This window comes from Oryctolagus cuniculus, chromosome 20, assembly GCF_964237555.1.
Source record: "Oryctolagus cuniculus chromosome 20, mOryCun1.1, whole genome shotgun sequence".
Classification (NCBI taxonomy): domain Eukaryota; kingdom Metazoa; phylum Chordata; class Mammalia; order Lagomorpha; family Leporidae; genus Oryctolagus; species Oryctolagus cuniculus.
This window is the reverse complement of record NC_091451.1, coordinates 31,327,614-31,350,911: the sequence shown is the minus strand read 5'-3', so window position 1 is coordinate 31,350,911 and position 23,298 is coordinate 31,327,614. Positions and strand designations below refer to the sequence as shown.

General features: G+C 43.9%; 1 protein-coding gene across 5 annotated transcripts in view; it reads right to left on the bottom strand.

The window, feature by feature from the left end:
- Positions 1-19,440, bottom strand: part of FLRT2 (fibronectin leucine rich transmembrane protein 2) — a 103,259-nt gene extending 83,819 nt beyond the window's left edge. For 2 of the 5 annotated variants that reach the window (XM_008271954.4, XM_051825962.2), the window contains exon 1: positions 15,477-16,130. The gene's annotated coding sequence lies outside the window, so the exon portion shown is untranslated. Of the gene's footprint in view, positions 1-15,221; positions 15,373-15,476; positions 16,131-18,930 lie in introns of those variants that run through there. The other 3 variants (XM_070065668.1, XM_008271953.4, XM_051825963.2) reach the window with 3 other exon arrangements.
- Between the last annotated feature and the right edge of the window lie 3,858 nt (positions 19,441-23,298).

Sequence of the window (23,298 nt, the reverse complement as noted above, 5' to 3'; positions counted from 1 at the left end):
CTACTTGATTAATTCCACCTAGTGGAAACATTCACAGCCTTGTCCCCATAGAATATATTACGAACGTTGCTCTTTTTCTTGTATTTAATGTCAAGATGAAATTTAGCAGAAAAAAATTTTCGTGTCCAACTTTCTCCACAGGCAGTCATTTTGAAGAGCACTTTATTTTGGTAATTCCTTTCAGTAATCCATGATACATACTGTTTTTAAATTGATTAGTCTGCTGAAAATATATTGTTTTTCCAAAAAGAGAAGGGATTTTAAGAATTCTTGAACAATGAGTGTCCTAATGGAACACAGTGGTGACTATTACTATTAGACCTTATTCTCTGTACCCTAGAAATAAATACCGCTATGGAAGAATTAGGTCAGAGTCACTGTAACCCCACAGAGGATGAATCCTTTAGGGAAACAATACCATCAAATTACAAAACTTCCATACCTATGCAGAAAAAAAATATATAGATAGGTATTTATAAGCCACAGTATACATATAATTTCAGGTTAGAAGACAAACGGGAAGGGAATTCATGCATACCAGTATTTGATGTGTGCCACCATCCAATCTGATCAGAGAATCCTCTAAGTAGCATTTGTTTCTATCATTTTTCACTTCTGATACAGCTCTTTCTGCTAATTTGCACTCTGGGAGGCAGCAGTGGTGGCTCAAGTGATTGGGTCCATGCCACCCACGTGAGAAACCCAAATTGAGTTCTTGGTTCCTGGCTTACACCTGGACCAGCCTTGGCTGTAGTGGGCATTAGGGCATGAATCGACAGATGGAAGGCATTTCTTTTCTCACTCTTTCTCTCTCTCAGCCTTTCAATTAAAATTTTAAAATATTGCCAATGAGTACAATAAATGCAGTACAGAAAAAGATGAAGAAGCATGCTAAAGTCACCCTAGCTGGCTGAGGCAGAAGAGGATTCAAATCCAAAATATCTGAATGCAGACTCTGCGACTTTCCCTCTTCCCCCACCCGCCATTGTGATACAGCTTCCTCTTAAGAATACAATCACAGAGATAATGAAAAGCATGAGATGCATTTTTCAAAATGTCCAGATGTCTTCAAAGGCTCCGGCAAGTCTATGGTTGTGTAATATCTCAAGAATCTCCTTCAGTATAAACTGCCACACCACTAATTTGGCTATCAAGCCTCAGTTACAAGAATCCAATTCAACATAATCAAGTTCTAATGCCTCTGATTATTTCTATTTGCTTTTGCCTAGAGGCCTGGAAAGGGTACAGGTTGCACAAACATGAACGGAGGACTTGTGATGCTGTTGGAATGTTCCACCTTCCTGTTTTCAAAGTAAGAGACTGCACTGCTTTGACAAAGTGCTCTATGGAAAAAACAAAAGAAACTTTTTCTATGAGATCATCTAAAAATCATATACATAAAGAGTTATCTGTGCTAACTTTGTAAATATCTACTTACCCAATATTTGAAATCTGAGAACTACTTTTATAGAAGGTTGAACACAGTCTTGTACTATATGTAATTTTCACAGAGGTAGATTAGAGCCAAACACTTGAGTTCCATTCAACTCCTCAAAACTCACTGGGTTGCCATGAAGAAGCTCATAGACATTGGAGACAAAGCCTTCAGAGGAGATTAATAACACACGGAGATAAAAGTAAGGGAACACCCTAAAGCTAGTTCAGAAGATAGGAAAATTAGCTTTCTTTGGAAAGATTAGGAAAGGCTTCAAAAAGGATGATCTTGAAGTGTCAGATACAGGAGTTTAATTAGACTTGACTCTGCAAGCAATGGGATACACAGTTATCAGTACAGGAATGAGGAAGATAATGTAACTGGCATGTAGGTCAGGAGGGGAAAGATGAAAGGAGACACTCCTACGGGGTTAATATAATAGCCAAGTGGAACCAAAGCAAAAGGGCCAAGAAGGAACAGAATATTTTTAAAATGCATAAAACAGGTGACAGAATTGATGAAAATGAGTGAAACAGAGTAATCAAAATTTACTTATAGTGGTTCTAGGCAGGATATCTTGATTAAAAAAAGAAATGTGAACTAAACAGAAATGTATCTTGGGGCCGGCATTGTGGTGTAACAGGTGAGGTCATTACCTGCAATGCTGGCACCCCATATAGGCACTGGTTCATGGCCCAGCGGCTTCACTTCCAATCCAGCTCCCTGCTAATGGTCTGGGAAAAGCAGTGGAAGATGGCCCTAGTGCTTGGGCCCCTCCTACCTATGAGGGAGACGTGGAGGAAGCTCCTGACTTCAGCCTAGCTCAGTCTTGGCCATTGTGGCCATCTTGGGAGTGACTCAATGGATGGAAGATTTCTCTCCCCCCACCCTCTCTGCAGCTCTTTCAAGTAAATAAGTACTTTCTTTTTTAAAGTATGTCTTTGTTGGGAAACATTAGCTCATTCCAAACCACACAAACACTGCATTCTAGCAGAAAATTCAGTACCCAAAATGTGGAGGGAAGTAAGATACTATGACATATGCTGATCCTTTGCAGGTACATGTGATCCAAACAAACCAAGCGGCCACTTCCAGCAGGACCAACACTGGTATTGTACAAGTTTCTTTTACATAGGTTGATGAATTTTCAGTTGCAAACTGCAGGTAGTAGATGTTTTGGTTCCACTCAACTCAGATAGACTTGCACAACCATAGAAAGAAACACCATAGAATTCACCGGAGGGCTAAACAACGTTGATGTTTTCATGTGGTTGTGGAGCTGGTTGGCTAAGGAACCATTCACCAAATGGCTACCACACCCGGTTGATACCTACTTCCAAAAACAACCCCATCAAAGAGCCATCTAGACTGACCTAGGTAAGCTGCCTCATGACAGAAAATGAGTACGTGAGACAAAAGAACATATAAACAACAGAAACCAGAGTTGACTACCAAAAAGAAAGTGAAAGAAATAAAGTATGGATCACTTAATTTAGATAATAGTGTCCATGGGTTAGAGAATCGTAATTACAACCCCAAATTCAAAGTCCAATTCAACAGGGTTAAGACTCACAAGCACATAGAATGCTTATTTTCAAATTATCAATGTGGAACAAGCTTTTCCCAGCACAACTATGAGCCATTTTTTTCACCCAATAAAAATCTACTGCTGAGAAATTACATAGGTTTAGAAAAGGAGTGAATCTGACCTATTTATAACACAGTCAATTCTCCATTATTCCAAGTCCTCTGAGAAGCTACTTGCTATATGCTATTATCTGCCCTCTGGTCATTTCATTGTCCATTATCACCTCCACAGGGAAAAAGAGGTGAAACTCAAATCAATCCATTTAACTATTTATTAGTAGTGCTGGTAAAAGGGTAGAGGCAAAGAACGGAGAGTGCTCTTTACAATAAATGTAGTCCTTAATCATAGGCACTTAGCCACAGATTTCCATTAGTGCTAAAAATGTGCTAAAAGTTCTCATGTTCATTTTCAAATAGTAATTTCTTTCATTCTTCCCATTATACAGAAATATACTGAGAAACCCAAGAATCTTTTTCACTCAAAAATGGCAAAGGCTACATGGTGAATTTTTAGTTATCTATTAGCAAAGTCAAATATGGAAAGTTAAACCACTGGTCAGCAGCTTATCATTTGTACTCAGTGGACACAGAGCCACTGTCTGACTTTAGGTCTGAAATCACTGATAAATAAACTTAGAGTTGATTTTGAAAACTACCCAGAGTTTAACTGTCCTATAAAGATAATTAACAATAACTATAAAATAAGCAACCCAAGGCAATTCTACTTCAGTTTCCCTGCATGTAAAATGGAGACTAATTAACAAAGTTAATCAACAGAGCCTACTTTACAGGGTCTTTTTGAAGTTTTTCATATGATAATATAGATGGACTAAATAAATAGCACTCTAGTTTTATCTACAATCAATTGCATTATTTTTGTGTTGCTGTTGTTACTATTATATGGAATTCCTGGATGAGAATGCATCCTGACTAATACTCCATATAAATAAAGAATCAAGAGAGCAAATTATTTAACCCAAACAGTTTTATAAATTAACATTGAAAGACCGGGGTGGTGTTGTAAACCTCCAGTGGTAAAGGGTAATGCTTATCAAAAATCACTTGACTTGCTATTTCATGTCTGTCTCATGGTGTGGACATGAGAACACACAGACAACTAAGAGGTGACCGGGGTCAAGAATGGAACACATCAAAATGTACTTCATTTTCTTCTACTATTTTTAGCCACTGAAAAAGAGGTATACTGGAAGAGGGAGCAGACTGGAATACACTGAACATTTCACACTTCTTGCACGCAAGTCATCTCTGTCCATCAATCGATAATCCATCATGAAAGTAACAAATCATTGTTAAAAATGTCTTTTGGCCAACTGGAAAGACCCAAAGTCTAACTTCTGTAGCCACCATGATCTCATTAAACTATAAAAGTTTAGAATTTATTGTAACCTTTACATTCTCTTTGTTGTACTCAATGTGCAAATCTTGAAGTCTAAGATGGATCCTGCTTTCTAGAGACAGAATGAGTAAGGAGTTGTCAGTTCTAGTCTTCTTTTCACTTCTCTAGAGGTCTCTGACTCCTCAGAGATCTCCATCAGGAAATAATCTACCTAGGATAAAATAAACAAAAACAAGGAGCAAAAAATACAAAAGAGAGTACATGCACAAATTTTCACAAGTTCTTTCCTTTGCTCTCTTTAAGGCAGATACACAGAGTTAATGTTATAAGTTAAAATTTCTCATTCTATGGAAAACCACATCTGTGTGAACATCTACTTAACCAACAGTTTTTAATCAGTGCCAAGAAAGATATATCATGAAATGACATTATTTGTTCTTTAAACATCTATTCAGTGTGGCATCTGAATTACTTCATGTGTGGTTTAGAGAGCTTGATATGATCAGGGTTGGGTTAACCAGCAAGCATTTGCCTGACAAACCTGCTTACAGGAAGCCAGAAAGGTGGTTGTATCATGCCCATTAGGCAATCAATCTATGGAAATCAAAAAGCACTTCTGTGGAAGCAGTCCCTCTCAACAGGTTTTGGAGATCTTGTCTTCTAAGACTGGCTGCTACAATAACACAATTGCTCTTTAATTACATTTATGCATAACCTGATGTGTTTGAGGCTCTTTTGTTAGCACTAAGGAAGCAAAACAAATGAGCCAAGGTTCCTGGAGTCTAATGAGAGAGACACACATGTAAATAGGCACTTTATGATAAACCAGGAAAAATCAGCTAACAATGGTTCAAACAAAATGCTATAGAAGCCAGAAGAAAAGTGTGATTAGTATAATTAATAATAATAATATTAAGAGAGAAAATGATGTCTCTTCTTTTACAAAACTCTTAGAAGAGTTATCTAAAAGGAGAGTGAGCAGAAAATGTCTCTAAATCACATGGGAAAGACTTGGGACCAAAAGGTGTCTGCCTTACAGTCGTTAAAGCAGAGGTGCAGGGAATGGGTGCTTGTGATTGAGGTCTGGGTGCTGGTTTGATCCATTTGGACCAGCTTTACACACAGAGAGAGGGGATCCAGGACGTTAGTGAATAATGACCTCCAAGATGTGATCTGTTTTAAGGAAACTAACTCTGACAACACCAAGAACAGTAAAGCACTAGGATAGTGATGATGGAAAGACCACACAGGAGACTGTGGTTATCAAGAGTGACATTTTGCTATCTAGCTCCTCTGAAGATCCATTTCTAGAAGGGTGGGGTTAAATTATGTGATAAAATACAATCAAAAAAAAAAAAAAAAAAAAAAAAAAACCTCTCCCAGAAATTCACAAGTGATACGGAGCAGATACGTAAAATCACTGAAATCTCTGGACCAGAAGAAGTATCTACAAATTATCTATTATTTCTTGGCTTTATTGCAGACATGACCAATGAGAATCTCCAGGCCTACAGGCTGGGAATCTGTGTTTTTAACCAGTTCCTCCAGTTAATGTCAATGGATGTGTCAGTTTAGGAAAAGGGTAATCAAATGATAGCCCATCAGACTTCTTTGTGAGCAGGGGAACCAGGTTTTGTTTGAAAGAATATCCCAGGTGCCTAGTACAAAACTTAGCATGGTGCCTGGTACAAGGCAAGGGCTCAATCTTTGTCAAATCCTCAGTTATAAGCTCATGACTCCAACGGATGTTGGCTTGGCATTCCTCTGGACTCAGAGATTATTAGAATCGAGTTTTAAATTCCATTACTGTCAGCACTGTTGAACTTTTTCCTTACCTATCTGGTTAAAAAAAATAAAAACTATTTCACAAAGAATTTTAATCTCTTAGATTTTCAAAAGTAGCAAAACAAGGTCTTATTGTTTTATGTTGGGTTGAATATTGATTCAGAAGCTACTTAGTTAACAGCTTACAAATGTACTATAGTCCTGCATTTCTCTATTCTACTATGATTAATGATATGTATATATGTTACATATCATTATATGTTACATACTATGTGATCTTAACTGGAAGAATTTGTGATGTGCTTCCCAACCTGGAGATCTGTGCTAATTAAATATAAATTCCCTGCATCCATAATTTAAAAATTCAGCTTTGAGAGATAAAGAGAAAACATTACCTGGTGAGTAGAATTTAGAAATTATAATATGAAGACATGTAATTATAATGATAAATGAAAACTAATCCCAGTATTATGCATTTTGACCAATGCTTTTGAGCAGGTACTGGTTTAGAAGTATCTTCCAGAGAGGTGATGAGATGCTCCTTTACTTAAATGAACTGGAAATTATGTTCTGAAAGAAATACTTCCACACTGGACTGATAACACAATAATACATTCTGATTCTAACATACATCGTTACGTAAGGAAAATCCCTCTAAGGTCAGAATAAGCATTGCATAAGCACACCAATAATTCACATTAATATTCTACAATAAAATATCTTCATGACTCCACCAAGAATCATGGGATCAACTGTGTGAAGCAAGTGCTTAACAGTCATCTTGATGAAAATGTCTGTCCCTTGGTGAGGGCATATTGATCACAGGCCCTGTGCTCAGCATCATGGTCTAGACACAGGGCTCCTGGCAATCGGCAGGCACTGGCTATTATAGGAAGGACACAGGGCCCAGAGTGCAGGGAGCATAGATATGACTCTCTCAACTGCCAAAAGCTATGACTACAATGAAAAACAACAGCCAAAAAAAAAAAAAAAAAAAAATTAGGCAGGACCTCATTGACATCACTCCGTGATTCCCTAAACTGAGACAAGCTCTCCTTTCTCCTCTCTCCCTTCCCTTTTCCTCTGTCACACCATCACCCATGTTACACACCACTAGCTGTAAGCTCCTTTTGCCACTGTGTGAAACGCTCATTTCCTTTGCTGTCCTTTTCATGCTTTGCTACATGCATAAATAATGAAATTTTATTCTGCAGAAGAGGCTGTCTCAAGCTCAAAAAAGTCAAAAGCATTCTTTGGGATTACAGAGAAAATGGCAAGAAAATATGTGTAGAGAATAAAAGTAACACAATGAAATCAGTGTCATTTGGAAGATGAAAGGATCAGTTGTCAGTATTTATTAAGCCTCTACTATGTGCCAGAACAGGTAGACAGTTTACATAATTATTGCAATCCTCTGAAGAATAGCTCTACAAGCATAAAGTGCTTTGCCTCATTTTCTACTTGAGGAAACAAAGACTTAAAGGCATTTTAAAATTTGGCCAAGATTACAAAAATAGCAAGTGGCAGAGCCAGCAGTAGAACCTGGGACTATCCTTCTCCAAATACAGAGCTCTTTTTGCTTTCACTGTATATTCCTGGCATGCTTTTTGGTGTTGAGTGCACTGTGTTCAACCGAGTATGGAACCGCGATGCAATTAGGTCTCCAACTCTCCTTATTAGCCTCAGTAGTCTCAGCTGGAAGGATCCTACATTATCTGCATTTGGATTATCTGGTCTGGAAGGAAGTCTATGCCTTGTACGTGGTAAGTACTAAAAAAATGAATGAACAAATAAGCTGTCTTTGCTGTCCATAGATTACCTCTTACCTCTACAGGAGTAACAGCATCTTCACGAGTACCAGGCCATTCATACAAAATATGTTTCTTTCTTATTCAATGTTGTGCTTTTCTTCATTTATAGTTTCCCTGGGACCAACTTGGAAAAGAACACCTCCAATTTAAATCTCATTATTTTACTGAAGTAGGGGCATATGTGCTAAATTGGCACCACCTAACTTCAGGATGTAACCCACTCCCGCTGCATGAGGTCATCTTAACGTATCTAAGACTTATAATTACTTTTGCATTGTATTTCAAGGATACATGACACACACCAATTCTGTATGTACACATTTTCTCATTTTATTAGAACTCTTCCAAATAGTAGCAAAGATTTTTTTTTTCCTTCTTCAAGTAGGGGGTATTTCAAAAAAGTTTCTAGAATATGGAATTAAAAGATAAGTTTATTTTGGTGCAAAAAATTAGTATCATATTATTCATCCCTATCAGAACTAAAGGAACACAGATAAACTTTACCAAACTACAAAAATTATCTTTCATTTTAAAATATAGTTCTATGGTGAGGCACTTTACAATGCACTACTCAATTGAGGGCGGAAAAAAGGAAGATTTTGGCAAGTAGCAAATGAGAAACTGAAAAGAAGTTTGATACAGACTCACAGATCCAATCACTGATAGAAATACTTATTCTTATCAAGAATGATGATCTAACCACATAAGCACACACTTCACACAGATGTGGATTTTCTGACATCCAAAACAATAAACAATTAACCTTTACAAAGGTCTAAATGTAAACAAATAAAAAAGTAAAATGAACCTGCTCACTCTTGGAACACTTATAAGCATCTCAAATCTCAAAACCATAAAAATATTCAGAAAGAGGCTGCAAGGAACTGTTCATCAAAGTTTCAATGATACTAACATCATCAAAATAACACAAGCTTTGGAATATGTGCTGGTGTAATGAATCAGGTCTTCTTATTCATTGGTAATGGATTTGCCAAAGTAGTAAAAATATAGTCTTTTGCACTAGTTTGCCATACAGTGTTTTCACAAAAGGTAACTAGAACAGCTAAAGTAAAACGCCAATGGCAAACAGAAACAACCTTATTTGAGGGAACACTCACTTCTTCCAAAAAAGATTCTCCATGGAATCCATTCATGAAATATTCAGTTTCCAACATTATGCCAAGCTGTCAAGAGAGGGAAGTTTGGGCCTTGAACTTGACTCATCCTAATTACCCTTCATCCTTGAAAAGGATACGTGTGTCAAGATAGATCAAATCCACAAAAGGAAGTAACTCATCATTAAAGGAGTGAGAGAAATGATGCAGGGAGCACCAGACACTTCACTGATTGGAGGCTACCCCACCTACAGGAGGGAAAACTCTGGCAGGACAGGATACTCTGGCTTGGTTACCATTTTAATTAGACAACACCTTGCTTATCTGACTACATGGTAGTCATGTGGTGATAAATGTTATCAATTTGAATAATGCCTCTTTATGAGAATATAACACTGTATTGTTATTGAGGCATTTTCACACACATTAATCTTATTTGACCCCTCAACAACTCTGTTGAACTCTGCAGAGAGGAAATTAAGTCTCCAGGATATTAAGTAATTCATACAAGGTCAAATGTAGAAAGGAGTGTGCTGACATGAGAATGTAGGTTTTTCCTTTCCTTCCTCCAAGAAAATTTCCTCTATATCTCATTCCTCATCGCAGTTAAAGTGCCAAATGCCTACACCATAAACTTAAGCGAACTGAAAACAGGCAAACTTATAATCCAATATAACGTTGGAGGGATAGTGAAATACGATTATTTCAAGCATACGTATTTCTAGATTGTAATATTTTTTACTGTTTTAATAAAATATCTACCTTCATCATTTTGAGTGAGTTCGTAAAGAATGAAACTTCCACACTGCACTTGGAGAATTCTACACCTGTGTAATAAAGTGTAAAATAAATGTCCATCATTAACTCTGCACAGTGTTAAGAACCATTACCTTCTTTCTCATTCTAGTTACTCAGTCAGAAGCTAGGTAGGTAGGACTTTTCTTGAACAAGGCACAAAGGGAGTTGTGAAGAATAAGTGAAATCCTGTTTGTGAGAACTGGAAAATTTAGGGGTCAAGGGAACAAGCAGTCATACGAATGTAGTTGTAAATCAAATTTTAAAAGAGCTCCCAGGGGGCGGGGGCAGCATTGTGGCATAGCGGGTAAAGCCACTGCCTGAGATGCTGGCATCCCAAATGGGCGCTAGTTCATGTCCCAGATGCTCCACTTCTGATCCAGCTGCCTGCTAATGGTCTCAGAAAAGCAGTAGTAAAATACAAAAATGATTGGGCCCCTGCCACCCATGTGAGACACAGATGAAGCTCCAGGCTCTGGTCTGGCTCAGCGCTGGCTACTGTGGCATCTTGGGATTGAACCAGCTGATGGAAGATCTGTGTCTCTCTGTAACTCTGACTTCAAATGAATATTAGATTTAAAAAAGAGCTCCCTCAGAAGTTTCATGGACAGTACTTACCTTAACTGTTCCCCTAACCTCTCGCCTCCTCTTTATCTACCATGTGTGATGAGCAGTCCAATTCCACACATCCTTTCCTTCTCCTATGTATCAAAACTAAGTTCAAGAGCAATGTGGGAAAAGAAACTCTGACCAAGGCTGTTCTGACACTGGATTCTTATGGAAATGACACCCAAAGGCAGCTGGGGCTAAGAGTGACACCGGCATGTGAACCTATTTCAGGACTGATATGTGTCTAATGTTTTCCATTCAGTCAAATGACCTCTGTTGACTTTAACAGACAGTATCCTCATGAACTGGTTTAGGGAGGCACTGTTCTTTCACTTCCTGATGGCAGCCGATTCAGCTTTCTGAGGCCTAACAGCATCTAGGAATTCTGAGTCCTGAAATTTTTCAATGGATTTGGGACTAAACACTTTCATGTTCTTCAAAGGTTCAGAGGGGGAGGTTCACTTATCTAAGTTTTGAAACTTCTAATAAAGAGAACTAAAATATAACAATAAGATCTGTGAACTGAGAAGACCTTTCCCCAAATTCCTCATATAATCCCTTAAAAGCACCTTGAGAAGAAAATAAAAAATCATCCAGTTCTAATGAGCACATAATAGTTACTAGCACCAGCGATTTATTTTGTGAATTATTCCAGAATAATTTTTTAACCACTAAACTGCCCAAAAAGTGCATCCTCACTAAGTATTACCAAAATAAATGACCAGTGTTTCAGAATCATGAATGTGGCCTTTTGACTTCCCAAATTGTACAAGGATATTTTCTTTGACCTTCCCTTATGACAGATCAGTAACAAGGACACTGCTTTGTTCAGGCGACTCAGGACACAAGGCGCTGCTCACTTTTGCAGGAACACATCCCACATTAAATTAAGTTAGAGTTGGTATTTAAAAAATAAATAAATAACGGAGTTCCAATTCACTGCAAATGGTACAGGAGGCCAGTAAGTGGGAAGCCTGCAAGAGAAGGACTTCTTTTAGAAAGATGTTTTACAGGACTTTTTCTGCATCATTAACTCTTCTGGAATCCTGAACATAACGTGATGAATTTCCCTGAAAATGTAGCTACTGTTTAATTTTGAATCACTTCAAAGAGCCACAGTAGAAGGAATCAAAGAAAACCAAAAAGACCAGTAGATGTGAAACTCGCCAAGAAAAAAAAAACCTGAAAGTTCTAACAGATTTTGACCATGTACTCAAAATACCACTGATTATTTTGCTAATACAGTGTTTTACTGTTTCATGGGACTGAAATAAGTCTCTGTATTCATCAGAACACAGGATATTTTTATTACAATATTTGTGTCATAGCCCTTAAAAAAGGAACATACTTAAAACCTTGAAAAGAATCTCTGTTTTAACATGGCTGTTAGGGTGTGTGTGTGTGTGTTTTATCATCAACAGATTCTTAATGGGAGGTCACTTATTACTGAAAGGAGTAAAAAGATACTGATAGTTCTCCCGAACATATAGTTTGGGAAGAAAAACATAATTTCACAGAAAGCAAAGAAATTTGTAGGGTGGGAAATGTAAGAGAGTTGCCTAGGGTACTATGTTGTTTATCTTTAGTAGTAATAGTAATAATTGGTTTTTAAAATGTATTTTGAGGGAAACCTGCACAAGGGCAAAGAAATAAAATCATCTGGTAAATGTCAAATAATGGCATCCACCCATCTAAGAAATTCAGTAAACTTTGTCTTCAATTAGCCTTTAGAATAATCAACTAAAATTAAATTTTTCTATTTGAACACAGTCAGAGGACAAAACTGGGTTAGAATCAGATTTTTAAAGTCTCCTTAAAAGGACCATCTGTTTATAAATACCCTTCTCACACTCCACCTCGTCCTTGATCTGCACTGTAGGTTCACAGGAGAAGCACCGCTCAATTTAAAGACATATGCACACTACTATGATAAAGTCTACTTACCACGGATATGTTCTGAGCTAGTCTCAGGTTTCCCTTGTTATGTAAGCACTCAGGGGCATATAATTTCCCTTTCATTCAGCAGCATTGTGAGTTCCAAAAAACAGTCTACCCAACTGTACAATCCTTTTATTGGCAGTGAACAACCCTGGCATTTTATTTATGTTGATCATATGTCAGTACTATATAGAATAACCATTTAGTAGTCTCTTAGCCCATAACATTTTTATTACTGTCATCAAATATCATTATCTATACTGAACTCAGTATTAGAAAAATCATATTATAAAAATGAAAATATTCAGAAAGAACTACAGGATTGGTGGGGCTTTTCCCCACCACATAGTCTGCATTCTCTGATGAGAAGAAAAACAATGAGTATTCACTTCTCACAGATAGAGGTCACTAATGGACTGAATTTGAATCACTGTGGCAGAAACCACAAAGTTATTAAAGTAATCTAGTGAAAAATGAACTTGAATTGAAATTAAAGGTGCCAAAAGATGACTATCTAAAAAGGTCTGCCCTGATTAGAAATATTCCCCATCACCTTGGCCTTTTATGAATCATATAAATAGAGTAAAACCAAAATAGGCCCAACATCCTTGCTGGTTTTTAACTTTAGACACTGCTGATGGCAGAAGCAGCAATTCTCTCTTCCAAAGTGCAAGGCTGAAGAGTCTCCCTAGATCAGATGTTCACCCTGAGTCCCTGCAGAGTAAGGCTTCTGCACTCTGCACTCCTGCATACTTGAGCCTTCCTGGAAACCACAGCTTCAAACTGGGAAAATATAAAGTTGCTTTAGGGAGACACATCTAAATCCTAAATCAAACTCTCCAGCAGGCCCGAAGATAAATGTAACGGGCATCAGAGAAGGTTCAAATTAGATCCAGCCAGTCAAAGTTAAACTCTGTTAAGATCACATCACCTGAAACCCAGCATGCGGGAAAACCCATGGCTGTCCTGGGTACTCCAGGGTAGCCCAGCATGGTGTCATTTGTGAATCTACTTTTCTTCTGTTAACAGCATCTTCTGGAATTTCTAAAACTGCAAGCAAACTACTGAAGTGTTAGGACATGGGCTTTAAAAAGAAAAAGCATTCCTTCCATGCTAGGTTTCTAATAGGTTCTCCTACAGTACAGCTACTCCAATTCTTTTTACAATTTTCGTAACCTCCTGGCAGAGACATGGAGTAATGCTTGAAATTTCATCTCAGGACCTCCTCAGTCACAGATATTTGCAAGCACACATGACAGCATGATGTTGCACTGCCTTTTGTGATTATTAATAGCCATAAACAGTTTAACTCTATCCTGTGTCAGGCTTTTGAGGAAGGAAGGAAGAAAAGTTGTCTTTTCAGAAGGAATCACGTCCTAGGGATAAAAAGCACCTTTTCAGGGCACACGTAATATCCAGAGATTGATTCTCTTCTAATATGGTGGCTTGTCGATCATATGTATTTGGTGCATGTTGGTTGCTTAGTGATTTAAAAAATGTACTAATAATGGGAGTCTGAAGACTTCAGATACCGACCTAAAATTTCACATTCACACTGCAACAACCAAATATATCCTTGGACAAATGCCAACCTGCATTCTCTTTACCTCAAAAATGTTTTGGGGATCCTTTCATTGGAGATTGAATAAGGTCATACCAGTTAAATCCACACACAATATCTCCCCGATACGCAGGGTAGCTTCATATTAGCTTTTGGCTGGGGAAGTTAGACATAATAAATTCAGCAATAAGCCTGTGAGCGAGTGGACATGCTCCAAAGCTCCCTGAAACCCTGTGTGATTAAAGAGCCTCCCAGCTGAGTAGGAAGCAATAGCTCCCATTTAGAAGAGGCTTTGCATAGCAAATGCAGCATGTAAAGAAATCTAATCAGCACCTTGCACTCCTGCGCGAGCATTTACACGGATTTGTGCCTTGCACTTCCTTGATTAGCTTACTGTAAGCTCTACAAGAGATTCCCTCCATTAAAATTAATCAAAAACTCTCGGGGTCTGTTTTCCATTCATAAGAGAGGGCGCGATGAGTTTCCAGGTGAATAAATAATGACCATCATCATAAAGATGATAGCAGCGGCAAAACTCCACGCGGGGGTGGGGGTGGGGGTGGGGAAGGAGGTGCTGGGGTTTGGGGCTGTAATCTTTCTGCCATGGGAGTGAGCAGCAGATTTTCTCAGCCTAGATAAGGCTGCTGTTGGAGAGAAGCTGACTGTCCCTCTCTGTGGACCCCCGCCTGGGCGCGCACCCGGGGCCTCTCACTGCCCCCGGCACCAGGGTGCATCAGGGCCACCAAGGAAAGCCGGCCTCTCTGCAGCGCCACGCACCCCCTTCCCCCGACACACACACACACACACACACACACACACACACAAACTGCGAATTCGCATCACCCACGACTAGCACGACTCATCTCCCCTCTCAATTAAAAAGTTCGTATTTCTGACGCCGGAATGCGAACGGAGGGAGGACTCTAGGGATGCCCAAAGGGGAGAAGGTTATTTTTCCCTTAGCTTGCAATGTTCAACCCCCAACTCTCCACCCCCAAATTTGCAGTCCTGGGTCCCGTGTCGCAGCGGGGGAATGAGTATGGGTTCGAATCAAATTTTTCAAGATGCTAAACAGCGGCGAGAGAAGGAGAGAGTTGGGGGTGGGGGGGCTGAGAGAAGCCCATCAATCAACTCCCTGGACGAATAACACTAAAGGGCCTTGAATTCCCAATTCCAGATTTTGGAAGAGCTGCGGGACGAGACACCACCTGGGGCTAAGGGTTCTCACCCGCTCCTGGAGGGATTCGCCGGCCCGCACGGCTGCCCACCTCGGGCAGAGGCGCACCGCGGGCTCTTTTAACGTAGCTGTGGCTCTGCGAGCGCTCGGTGCCCATCCCCGGGATCTTGAACTTCGCCTGCCTCTTCCTTTTGGGTCAGACCTGACGAGCGCCAAGAAAGGAGCAGAGAGCGAGCAGGAGCGCAGTGGAGGGGAGAGGTTGGACGGAGGGAGGTGGGGGTAGGGGTGGGGGTGGGTGCGCGTTACCTGTGAAGGTTCCCGAGGTCTCTTTCCAGCCCTGGTGGTGGTAATCCCGCTCAGCGCCGCTCCCTCCCCCAGATCCAAACTTTTGCCGGGTTGTCCGGGTGGCGGCGGCGACGACGGCGGCGGCTGCTGCTGGAGCCGAGCCCTGTCGCCCGCAGCGTCGGGGCGCAGGGGAGCGGAGGCCGGAGCCTCGGAGCGGCGCGCGCCTCCCCGCAGTCTGCTGGCGCCCGGGCGCCCCGCTCGCCTCGCTCGCTCTCGCCTACGTCCCCTACGGAGCCGCGGCATCGTCTTCCCCCGTCCTCCGCCACCTCCGCCTCCAGGGCTCGGGCATGCCACTTTCTCTCGGATCCGGCAGCCGCGGCTCCCGCCTCCTCTCCTCCTCCGCCTCCCCCTCTCCGCCTCCGACAAGCCAACGGACCCCGGAACGAGGAGGGCGAGCGGGGCCAGCCAGGGGCCCGCGGCGCCGGGGCTTCTCGCGGACGGAGGACCTCCGACGCGTGTGTGCGAACCGCGGCGCAGCGCCGGACTGCGCGGGGGCGGGCGCGGGGCTCGCTCCAAGTGCTGCGCCCGCCCGGCGCGGGGCGGGAGGCGGCTCCGACCACACTGCTGTCTGGATCCGACGCGGTCCGGCTAATGTAGGCGCTGCGGCCCCCGCCCCACCCCTCCTGACACCCCCCGGGAGATGTTTACTGTAATGAATTCGCGGGATGGCCTCCGCCGCTCCCGCGCTCCTCCTCTCCCTCCGTCCCCCGCGCTCTGGCGCTCTCCCCTCTGCGAGCCCTCTTTCTCTCCCTCCCTCCCGCAAGTCCCTCCCACTTTTCGGGTTTCAAGAATGCTTGGGAGGAGCGGCTGCAACCCAAAGCTTTCTAAGAGGCAAAGTCGGTCTCGGCTTTTAACCCTGTCCTGCCTGAAGAGAGTCGCAGAGCTCCGGGGCCACCCCTGCGGAAGCCACCTTGACCCTGCACGCCTCTCTCTCTCTCTCCCTCCCTCTCTCTCTCTCGCTCTCTCGCTCTCCCGCTCTGTCCTGCACTTCCTACCCCCAGCTCCTAAGGAAAACACCACCAATGGAGCCGTGAAAGACGATTTCGCCCGTACATGCCCAATACTGTACTTCCCGGCAGGAGATTACCTAAACACTGAGAAATGATCGAAACGGGAGATTAGAGGGTAAGGATTGATAGAAGCCTCTCAACCAAAATGGCGATATTTCAAATACAGGCAACCGTGGCTATGTGCCCCACCCCATCGCTGGGTCCCTCATCCCGGACCTCCTTAAATAACTTTAACTGGAGGAAATAATCCCGAATTTAACGTGATGATGTCAACTCGTCTTGCTCTCTTCACCCTTGGCTACTGCTAGGAGGACCATTTCCCTGTCCCCAAGGATGGCAGCGGACAACTGAAGACCCCGTCTCCAAGACTGGGGAGACAAGCTTGACAGCTCAAGAAGCCTCATTGGTACACAGGCCACGTTTCTCCTTGCAATCCCTTCTCAAAGGTTCAAGAGTAATGTAGGAAAATCAGGTGGGGGGGAGGGTGGGGGGAAGGTGTTTGCGTGCGTGCGCGCGCGCGCGCTGGTTTTCGCCTTATTTCTTTGCTGCTGCTCCTGCCTCGGGTAAGTTGCTGTCATGTTTTAACAAGTCCGGAGAGAGAGACTGGATCCGAACAGAAGAGGGAGAGCGAGCCCGCGCCAAGCGCTCGGCTGCTCCGAGTCGCGCTCTCGGTACGGCCACGCGAGAAGCAAACGGCGAGTTTTAAACCAGCCCAGGACCTAACACCGCTCAGCTCTCGGGGTTAGGAGAGTGGGGCGGGGCCCGAGACAGACTAGGGATGATTTCCTGACGCGCCCAAGGCAGGCGCGCCCGCACTCCCAGTCTTCAGTTCAAAGCTTGAGTCACTTGGCACCACTTCCCCGACTGTTTGTATTTCCTCCGCATCCCTGTTGTGTCTATTACCTTCGCAAATCCAAGCGCCTAAAGTCCTGTTAGGACGATTTGGAGAAACGCCCGATTTGCCTCCCTGGCCACGCAAGGGTCCACCCAGACGCACGCCCGCGCCAAGGCGCACGCTGACACCGGCGCTCACACGCGCTCACAGAGCCCCCGGGTCGCCGCGCGCTGTTCCTGCTCCATTAAACGATGGCGGCGAGGAAAACGCGTTGACTTACGCATGCACAGACCGTCTTCTCTCCAAACTCAAATGCGAGACTACCAACTAACTCTCCCGGGGAGCACGGGGGCGCGGCTGGGGACGCTAATCGGAGGGGAACCGTGAGTGCCATCTTGCTGGGAGGTGCCCAAAGCCCGGGGTCCACGACGACAGGAGCGGTGGCCTCAGCCTCCACCCGCAGCCGCAGCCGCTCAAAGGGAGTCCCGCACGCTCCGGGAGTTTTCCGGGCTTCCTCCATGGGTTCAGCCGGTTCAGTTCCTGTCACCTTTTCCCCAAGGGCTTCCTTGCCCTGGGTAGTGCCCCGACTTCAACCCGGCCACCGTGATCCTGGGCCTGATTACGAGAAGTGACCGCGCCGGCGCTGAAGGCGCGGGGGCGAGCCCTGGACTGGTCAGCTCGGCGGAGGGATCTTTCCAGGAGGCCCCCGAGACCCTACAGGGCCGCGGTGGCAGCTGGCTAGGCCCTACCCAGCCACCCTCATCTCCTCCTCGCCCGTGTATCCGGCGCGTGGGAGCGTTACATGCCCCCCCCCCCCTTTATGCCCCACGCACGCGGCGCAGGAAAAGTAGCTCTAGCTCAGCCTCCTGTGTTCTGGGCGCCTCGGCCACCCCGGTTGGGAGCCAGGGAGGGGAGGTGGCCCCGGCTCAGCGACCCGCGGGACTCTAGTGGGACTTGCTTTTGGAAAGAGCAACTCCTCCTCCCACCCCCACCCCGCTGAACGCGAAGGGAAAGGAATTAACACAGCCCGCATCGTCCTGGCCGCTAATCAATCCCGGATTGCGGGCAGGGGGGGAGGGGTGCGTGGCCGCGGCTTCAGATACTTGCTAATAACCCCGGTGGCATTAACAGCAGATGGTGGGAGCTGGAAGGGTTGTTACTCGTGGAAGTTAGGAGATTCAGTCTTGGCACGTGAGAGGCTGGACTCCTGCACGCGTAAGGGGCTCTAGCAACACCAGTTTAGGATCCGCGCTTATAGCGGGCAAGCTCATTTGTTTCTGGACCCAGAACTCAGTTATAAAACTCCTCGGAGGAGCTGGGTTCGACCCGCAGATAGATGGATGTCCCCCGAAGTCGGAGGAGAGCTCAGCAGAATATTTTCTTTCCCAGGGAAAGAGAAAAGACTAGGACAAGCCACCTGGATGACCAGCTCCCCACCTCCCGCCCCCCCGCCCCGCTGGTTATAAATAAATAAATAAGAAGCGGTTTCTCCCAAAGCGACAGCGTGGTTCCTGCGTAGCCACAGCTCCGGCGGTTGCTGGAAACTTCACCTGCACCGCAGCCCCTTTACCTGGCGGCCACGTCTCCTCGCAATGGGCTCATCCGAATCCGACAGGGTCGGGGAGGTGGAAAGGGAAGAAGCCGGCGCGGTAGCAGCGGGGCTCCCGGGGCATGGTATTGTTTTAGGGGTCGCCGCCAAGGTCCCTCCTGCCCATCGTTGGAACTGCCGCCCTGGTCCCGGGGTTCCGGTGGACGCGGAGGTGCTGGCTCTCCGCCGCTGGACAGCCGGGGCCCCAGAAGCGCACCCCGGGGCGGGAGCAGCGCAGCGCCTTGGCGCAGAGTGCGGGAACTGAGGTTATCTCCGAGCGCTGGCTCCTCGGCGGTGACGGTAGAGGGGTTCAGACTCGCAAGTGAAGGCGGCAGGTTTGGAACGTAGGACTAACTGCGAGGTACCAGAGCTTGCGAACTCCAGGCTGCTTTTGCCCCATCCCCCTCCTCTCCCTCCTACCAAGGAGGGAACTAACTTAACCCTGTGTGCGCCCCGCACTCCCTGGAGGAGCAGCGATGGAATAGCAAACCACAGGCGGCCGCTCCCGGAGCGAGCGCTTTGTTCACGTGCGTTTCCAGCGGTTGTGTGGTTGTCTAGGGGCACTCGCGTGGCAAGACGCCAGCGGCGGGTTTCCAGCTCCAGACTCCGGGATGGGAAGGAGCCTGAGCGTTTCATCCGGACCAGACCCAGCCCTCGGAATCTATTTTTTGCCTCCAGTAACCGGATTTATTGAAGTTGCCAGCGAAGTTGGGTCTTTATTCGTTTATTGCTCTTCCGCTCCCCCTCCTTAATATTTCTTTCCTTTTTTTTTTTTTTTTTTTTTTTTCTAGATGCGCTTTGAAGGTTTGGAACTCTTCGCTCCTTCTAGCTCTGGCTCGTAACCCTATGTGGCGCGAATTGGGGACGGCACTCAACTGTCCATGCCAAATGTAAGGGAGCCCTCCAGGAAAGCTGCATCCCACCCATGCATTCAGTGCCAGAGTAAGCCAGATAACACATATTGAAATATCTGACAAATTTGGAAGATTGCGGCGGGGACATGAGTCAGTCTGACTTGTGAATGGGATGAAAGGGAGAGACAGGAGGCTTAGAAGGGAATAACCAAGGGGAAACGAAACAGAACGAGGACGCAGAAAGAAAAGGAAAGAAAAAGTCCCAACACTGAAAGCAGTAGGTCAGATTTAGCGCCTAGATTTAAACCAGAGATTGTTTCCCTAACTCTGGGACAGAGGCTTCACACAGAATACACCTCCGCCTTGGGCGCCCAGAGCCGTGGTGTTTTGCAAACCCGTGCTCTGGAACTCCCAAGAAGTTAACTGGGGTCGGGAGCGAGTCATCTCGTGGACGCGGAATGGAAACTTAGGCAAGAAAAACCCGTGGGCAGAGCACTTCTGCTGTCACCGACGCACACATAAGAGCCAGGGCAAACTCACATCCTCACAGGGACGGCTTCCTTGGTCTCCCTTCCGGACTAAAGAAATAATTACTGAGCCTTTGAAAAGCTTTTCTACAGGAACAAGTGAATCTCGCTGAAACCGAGGCATTTTGAAAAGAGAAAGCATGCTTCCCCACCGGATGGATGTTCTTATCTGTACAACGTATCCCCGGCCAATGGGGGTAAGAGCCGTCAGATGCCTCTCCTAAGCTTGCCGGTGCACAGAGGCAGTGGGGAGGCTGCCTCCAGCCACCCGGGGGAAGAATTCTGTTGTAAATCCTTCTGTTTTACCAAGGTGGCAGCAGAGCATAGGAATAGCTTCTCAGGCAGCCGATTCGACAAGGAACACCACATTTTGGAAAAATACTCATCTACCTGCTTTTAAACATCCATTTTTCTATGTAAATGTATATAATTATCCAAGAGGTCCTTCCTTCTGAATCTTGATTTGGGATAACACAGTAACGGTTTCCTCTTTGAGAAGACATTTTTGCTTAAAGCAAAAATAGAGCCCTGTATAGGTTTTACTTTCTGATTTATGTTGCTGGAAAATGTTTAGACCAAAAAGGCGAGTGAAGTTGTTTGCAGAGTTGTATTTTAAATTGCTGCTTTCTTTACATTATAAGAAAACAATATTACGATGTGCTCCCTATGGAAGACTATTGGTGCTGTGGTTGTAATCAAGACAAGGAAAATACCACATCGTATGTATGAACAGAATCATCGCAACAAAATTCTTATCCACAGGACCTATGAGTCAGCTTTAGAAACTGACAATAGGGCCAGAGAAGGCAAAAGAATAGGAAATGTGTAGTTCAAGGGCTCCAAAATTTAATCGTTTTGCACACTCTCAAAACTGTTAAAAATAGGTTACTTTATTGAGAAATTACACTTTGACATTAGGAGGGAGAGATGGGCAAGAAAGAAACAAAAGGCAAATTTTTGAACTTCAGAAAGCAGAGGGTCGGGGCAGGCGCTGTGGCGTAGAAGGTTAAGCCTCTGCCTGCAGTGCTGGCACCCTAGATGGACACCGATATGAGACCCAGCTACTCCACTTCCCATCTGGCTCCCTGCCTGGGAAAGCAGTGGAAGACTGTCCAGGTCCTTGTGCCCCTGCACCCACATGGGAGATCCTCAAGAAGTCCCTGTCTGATGGTTTCAGACTGGCCCAGCCCTGGAGGTTGTGGCCATTTGGGGACTGAACCAGTGAATGGAAGATCTCTACCTCACCCCCCCCACCCCGACCCTGTATCTTCTCTCTGTGTGTCTCTGCCTTTCAAACAAACAAATAAATATTTTTAAAAAAAGAGGTCAGTTCATTAGTTATTCCTAGAACTTCACTCCTTAAAATGGAGTTTTCATTTCAATTGAAATTTTTAAAAAAGATTTATTTATTTACTTCAAAGTCAGAGAGAGAGGCAGAGACAGACAAAGAGAGAAAGAGAGAGAGAGAGAGAGAGATTGATCTTCCAAATAACCACAACTGTTGGGCTGGATCAGGCCTAAATTTAGGAGCCAGGAGATTCTTCCAGGTCTCCCATGTGGGTAGCAGGGGCCCAAGTACTTGGGCCATCTTCTTCTGCTTTTCCTAGGCTTGAGTAGGAAGCTGGACCAGAAGTGAAGCAGCCAGACATGAACTGGTGCCCATATGGGATGTCACAGGTGGTGGCTTTACCTGCTATGCCACAAAGCCCCAGGTCCCTTCATGAAAATTTGATTGCAATCTCAAAGTCTTTGCACCTCCCCATACACACAATTTTGTTATATAATTCCTCATCAGCTTACATGCACACACACACACACACACACACACACACTTTCCCTTGTCTTTCTAATACATGGTGAAAATAAAACCAAAACAGTATCTGGATAATAACACCATAGCTTCTTATCAAGGCAGTAACAATTCCGATGCTGAGTAAGTTCAACTCTGATATTGCTTCTTCATTTATAAAGTGGACATAAAAAATTCCCTACTCTACTACCCTAAAAATATTGTTCCATCATGAGTCAGCATATGTGGAAGTGCTTTAAAATTTGACATGTTGTTATTGTTAATGATAACAGCACAGTCCCAGTCTTCAAAATGTAAGTAATATATATTCATCTAGATATTGTCAGTTTCACATAATGTTAGCATCTTACATTATCTTGGAATATTTCTCAAACTGAAAAAGCAAAATTTATACATTGCAAGTCACTAAACTGTAGATTTTTTTCATATTTCATCAGTTTTCCCATGAATGTCCTTTTCCTATTCCAGCATCCCATGTAGGACACCACATGGTATTTAGTCACTGTGTCTCCTGGGCTGACAGTTCTTCAGTGTTTCCTTATTTTATTTTATTTTATTTTTCATGACCTCAAGAACTCCAAGAAATAATTGCCAGGTATTTTGTAGTATATTTCTGAGTTTGGGTTTGTCTGTTCTTTCATGTTTATGGGTCTTGGGAAAAAAGAGCAGAGGGGGAGCTTCTTACTATCACATTCTCTCAGGTGATGTCATTGATGACAACATTCTCCAACATAGTGTGTACCATGGTTCTGTACCATAAACTTATTGGCCCTCACCATGCTTCGTGCTTTGGAAGTGAGTCACAAAGTGCAGCCCACTCTCAAGAATTTAGATTTTTGAAGTGAGTAAAATAAGCATTTAGTGTGACTTGTAAACATCCCAAATATTAAATTCAGCCAAGAATAATCTCCCAGGAAATTCCTCCTGTATCGGTTTTCAGAAAATTCTCCAGTATTTCCTTAGGAAAATACTCAACAATCTCCTCTGTTTTTTTTTTTTTCCTTTGTTTTTTATTTTTTTAAATTTATTTATTTGAAAGGAAGAGTTACAGAGAGGCAAAAGCAGAGAGAAGATCTTGCATCCACTGGTTCACTTCCCAGATGCCAGCAATGGCCAGAGCTGGGGCAACCTGCTGCCAGGAGCCAGGAGCTTCTTCCTG